This window comes from Nematolebias whitei, chromosome 18 (genome assembly GCF_014905685.2).
Source record: "Nematolebias whitei isolate Nwh7 chromosome 18, NemWhi1, whole genome shotgun sequence".
Classification (NCBI taxonomy): domain Eukaryota; kingdom Metazoa; phylum Chordata; class Actinopteri; order Cyprinodontiformes; family Rivulidae; genus Nematolebias; species Nematolebias whitei.
In genome coordinates this window covers 31,830,174-31,835,828 of record NC_056515.1, presented here as the reverse complement: position 1 = coordinate 31,835,828, position 5,655 = coordinate 31,830,174, and positions in this window count along the sequence as shown.

Genomic DNA, 5,655 nt, shown 5'->3' with positions numbered 1-5,655 from the left:
GGGGGGGGGGATCCTTGAGCTGATGCGTCTGCAGAGCAAACGGACGGCTGCCTCCTCTCCTCTTTCCTCCTCTCCTCTTCGCTTTCTGCGCGTCTCTCCGGGTTTGAGCACGTACGTGGGGTAGCTCAACAGCTGTGGCTGAAACACACACACACGCACACACACCTCCCTCTCTTTCATTGATCTAAAATCCAGTCAGAGCACTGGAGGTTTGGCCAAATCAGCATCCTTCTCACACAGCAGACATGCAGGGCCAATGGGAGCACTGGTGCCATTCAGATAATAGATTTTTCAAGTATTGTATCTTTATTTCTACATATAAATATATTTATTTTTGGTGCTACGTAATCTGTCATTCTGGAAAGAGCTCCACATCTCTCACGTTGAAATGGAGTCCTGACAGCCAAAGGACAGAGGGAGCATGGAGCTGCTGCAGAGCTCATTTAAAACAACAAAATGTTCCCAGGAGATAGGTTCTGCTGATGATTTTGCTTCCAATCCACATCTACTCCATGTGCTGCATTTAGTGGCTTCTGAATGAAAAAGGACATAAGATAGAGAGCAGCGATATGCAAATGGGTATTTCTAATTTTTGATGGACACCTGCAGCCTTCTTGATTATCACATCTGATTTTGTTTTTATTCAAATGAGTCTAGATTACACTTCCACCCTCAAATGATGTGAAACATCTCATTTTCTGATTATGTCCAAAAATTTTAAGTATTTTTATGGTGAGAACCTCCTTTTTCAAGGCAGAACAAATATCACAGTCTACACAATCGAAGGATGGAAAAATGACACCTTTTATGCATTGATAGACTCAGTTTTACATAACTTGATAGACGTTTAATTTTTGTCCCTTTTCTGACGATTTTCTTCCAGAATATTGACTGAAAAAATAAAAAGAGAAAGTGTTTTTTTACATCTCAAAAGTAAAGATAAAAAAAATGTTATTTTAAAGTATTAAACTCCAATATACACAGTTAGTATTTAGTCATAAAATATAAACATTCCTGAACATTAACAACAAGAGAACAATTAAAAATGCAATGAAAATAAACCCATTTAACACATTTGTTGACTTTTTTTGTTGTTGCAATTATTAAACAAGAGGGAGTTTAGAAGGCCTGATGTGGCCTGAATTTCAGATGTGAAAAGGTTTTTAAGCAATAGCTCAGATCTTCTGAAATGGATATATCTGGAAGGTTGTGAACAAATAGTATCTTACCTGTTGCAGATAGCTCTTTGTACAACCTCGGTTTGGAGAAATAGAGTTTAATTAGTTTAATTAAGAAACTGTCCAGATGACCTGACTGAAAAATGTTGGATTGTATACCTGGATTAGTGAGCATGGACTTTGTTGTTTTCAACCAGTTTGACATGACTGTCAAAAAGGAAGAGGGTCGGCAATGGAGGAGGGGGCGTGACAAAGAGATCATCTTAGCACCAACATAACTGGTTTGTTCCACTTTGGAGTAAGCTGTTGGGGGAAGAATCAGTTTTGTGTTGCGTGTTTCCTTGACTGATGAAGCCTTCCGGATCGAAGGCGAAAAGTTTTAGCACAAAAAAAAAGAAACTGTCCAGATGACCTGACTGAAAAATGTTGGAGAGTTTAAATAGGTTTATAAATATATATCAGCAACACTATGGTTGGACTTTTTGCTGTTTTAAGTGCTTTATAAATAAAGTGGTGTGGTGTGGTATGGTATCTGGAATGTATGGTATGGTATGGTATGGTATGGTATGGTATGGTATGGTATGGTATGGTATGGTATGGTGTGGTGTGGTATGGTATGGTGTGGTATGGTATAGTATGGTGCTGCATGGTATGGTATGGTATGTATGGCATGGTGTGGTGTGATATGGTATGGTATGGTGCTGCATGGTATGGTATGGTAGGATATGGTATGGTATGGTATGGTATGATATGGTATGGTATGGTATGGTATGGTATGGTATGGTGTGATGTGGTATGGTATGGTATGGTGTGATGTGGTGTGGGATGGTGTGGTATGGTATGGTATAAAGTTTAATAGTATTCTCCTTCCCCACCCTCGCTCCCATGAACCTCGTATGAGTTTAATGCATCAAAATACATTCAAACATACATAAAAACAAATCACAAAACACAATCATGCAAGACATTTAATTAATGTTGCTTAAAAAAGGTAAAAAAGTTAAAAAATAATGTCTGAAGATAAACTAGCTAAAAGAGACATTAAATGGGGAGCCAAGACCAAAGGTTACTGCTGCTGTTTCAAAACAACTTGTAGCACTTTTAAAACAGCAGCAGCAGGACAAGTGTCTCTACCAAAAGAAACAATTGTGTTTCAGTGAAACTAACCTGTACAACTAAAGGAAATTAAATGAACAGCAGCAACAGCAGCTAGTTGTGGACTTCCAGTGCAGCTTGGGGCAATTTTAGCAGGAATATTATTTTTACTGCTGGAATAGTCATGCAATGTCACCGTTGGGGAGTGCAAAAAAAATTTAAATAATGTTCTTATGAACAACTTTGAAAATAGAGAATAGAATCATTTTAGATGACAACATTCTACTTAAATTTTGCCCCCCTTAGAGTATTTGTTAGCTCAGAAGTAAACTATTTCTTCATCATAAGCTTGTTTAAAGAGTTATCTGCAACAGGGAAGATACTGATTGTTCACAATCTTTCCACAAAACTACAAAGAAAATTATTCCTTAAAGATAAAAACACGAAGCAATAAAAAAAAAAGTGAGTATTATTTTAGTATATGGTATTACAAAGGGGGGAAGTAGTGGCACCGGCGCTGGAGAAGGTGAGCCTGTGATTGGAAGGTTGTAGGTTTGATTCCCCGGACCAGCAGAGGTGAAAAGCGTACTGAAAATTTGTACTCAAGTACAAGTACTGTTACACTGTTTAAATTGTACTCAATTGCAAGTAAAAGTATTAGTGTTATAAAAATACTTAAGCAAAAGTACAAAGTACTCTTCTCAAAAACTACTCAGAGTATTAATTACTTTTTAACCAATTGATGTTTTATTGTGTTGACAATAGAAGACATTTAATTTGATTTACTGTATATAATAGCTACGGTACATTCAAAGCACATTTCTCAGTTGAACAATAAAGTACAGAAAAATTACACTAAGACAATTTCTTTTGTAAACAAATGTAGATAAAGCTGGAATTTTTGTTTGTTAAAAGAAAGACAAAAATGTTTTTGAATCGACATAGAACAGTTTAAACTTTTCCAAATACACTGCGACCAACAGGAGCTGTTTTTTCAAGTGAACAGAGTCTATCCAGCTTCGTTTGGCTGTGGAGTACTCTAAATGACTCTCTATACAGAGTTGATCTTTGCTTACGTCATAGGTAATTGCGGTCACGATTTGAGAGCTTTATTGGCTACAAAGATGCAGATGAACGTTTCAGCACAAAAAAAAAAAAAAAAACTGTCCAAATGACCTGACTGAAAAATTTTGGATTGTATACCTGGATTATTGAGCATGGACTTTGTTGGTTTGAATATTAATTCAAATTGCAGCTGTACTCAGTAGCGACTTCTGATTTTAAAAGTAGTGAAGTAGATGACATGGTCTAAATTGTAATTAAGTATGAGTCAAATTATACACGTCAAAGAAATACTCATGAAGGTACAAGTACCCCAAAAATTTGCTTAATTACAGTAACATGAGTATGTGTAATTCATTACTTTCGTCCCCATGGGCCAACAACATCAAAATGTGGGCAGGAACAGTGAAGCACCCACACCTACCTCCACCCTTGTTTGCCCCACTCTGGGCTCTTGAACAAGGCCCTTAACATCCACCATCTGCTCCCCTGGAGGCCCCGGTCGGCAGCTCTCTGCTCCACACTGAGGGCTGTGGTAGCTCGGTGGTCTGTGGTTGTGTCAGGAAGGGCATCTGGTGTAAAAACAATTGCCGTCTTCATGCGAGCTGGTTCACTGTGGCGACCCTTGAAGAAGGGAGCAGCCGAAAGAAGAACAAGAAAAAAATGTGTATTACAAGAATATAAGAGCAACATGATACAGTACGGACTTCACTTATTTACATACAGGTGCATCGTTATTTATGAGCTATAATCATAAAAAATTACCTGAAATAAAGGCTTGAAATATTTCATGATTTTCACTTTCTGAAATGACTGACAAACAAAAGTTTCACAATATTCTAATGTTTTGAGATGCATTATACGGTTTACTGTGTTCGGTGACAAGAATCAAGATGCAGAGTCTGAAACTTGGTTTTCTCTATTGAATATAATGTTTTAGCTAAAAAACCCAGAAAAGAGCAGAAAATGTGTTAAGTTCAAAGATCTTTAATCTCCTCCGCCTGCAGGAGCTGGTGTTTGTCATTATGGTGTGCGTCAGCGCACACCGTCACACATGGTCACATGCTTCTGTCATGTCAACAGATGGAAGCACACGCAGCAGTCAAATCACCCATTAGCCTTGAAACATCAAATCAATTAATCTCCGAGTCCGCAGGTCATTTCACCAGCTCTGATATGTGCAGGGCGTCTTCCTTTTTATCTTTGTAATGTGTCCTTGTCCTATACACACACACAAAGACCAAAGGAATGGAAATCAATAAATAAAGCAAAGCACCACTGGGCTGGTGTGAGCTGCTGTAGGCCATTAAGCAGTAAATAATTCCAGGCAGCTCTGACGAGACTGAGGAAGCGTGTGCAGGTGGACTGTAGATGAGCTCAACAGGAGGAGGTATGAATCAACGAGAGCACAGAGAGCAAGGAGTTCCTGGTCCAAACCTGACAACAGGAGAGGACGGAAAGAAGAAAAAGGAGGGGCTCTTCTAAAACAGGAACATGGTACATGATGCATTTCAGAATGAACAGTGGGGTGCAGCTGTGCTGAACAAACAAGGGAGGGGAAAGTGTTAAAAATAGACAAAAGAGAGTGAAAATCAGAGGCATGCAGTCATAAATCCACATGTGCCCCAGATATTAGAGTCTCCACTGACCCGGAGAAGCTCTCAGCTTTGATTGATTGCAGAGCAGATTGATAGGAATGTTACATCAGCAGCCCATCGAGTGGTCCTACAGCTAAAAGACTGAATTTAAACGAGTCTCAAATGATATGCAAAAGCCGCCTGGTGTAAAAACTGTAAATAAACCGTAAATTACGTAAATGACCGTTACAACTCACAAGCATCCCTTTGTGCCCATCATGTTCCTCTGAGCATTTTTAATTGATAAAACTCCAAACTGCAGCCGTGACGACAGCCGGTAGAAACCATTAAAGGCCCCGTAACACAAGAAAAGTTCATGTGTTTTAGCTTTTAGCTAACCTTCAGCTACTTTAAGCTACCTTTCAGCTACTTTCAGCTACCTTCAGCTCTAATATAGCCTTTTAATGCTTTTAGCTATCTATCAGCTATTTTAAGCTCTTACATAGTATTTTAATGTTTTTTAACTTTTAGCTAGCCTTCAGCTACTTTAAGCTCTTATGTAGCATTTAAATGCTTTGAGCTTTTATCCATCTTCAGCTACTTTAAGCTCTTATATAGCCTTTTAATGCTGTTAGCTTGCCTTCAGTTACTTTAAGCTTTTATATAGCCTTTTAATGTTTTTAGATGGCCTTTAGCTACTTTAAGCTCTTATATAGCCTTATAATGCTATTAGCTAGCCTTCA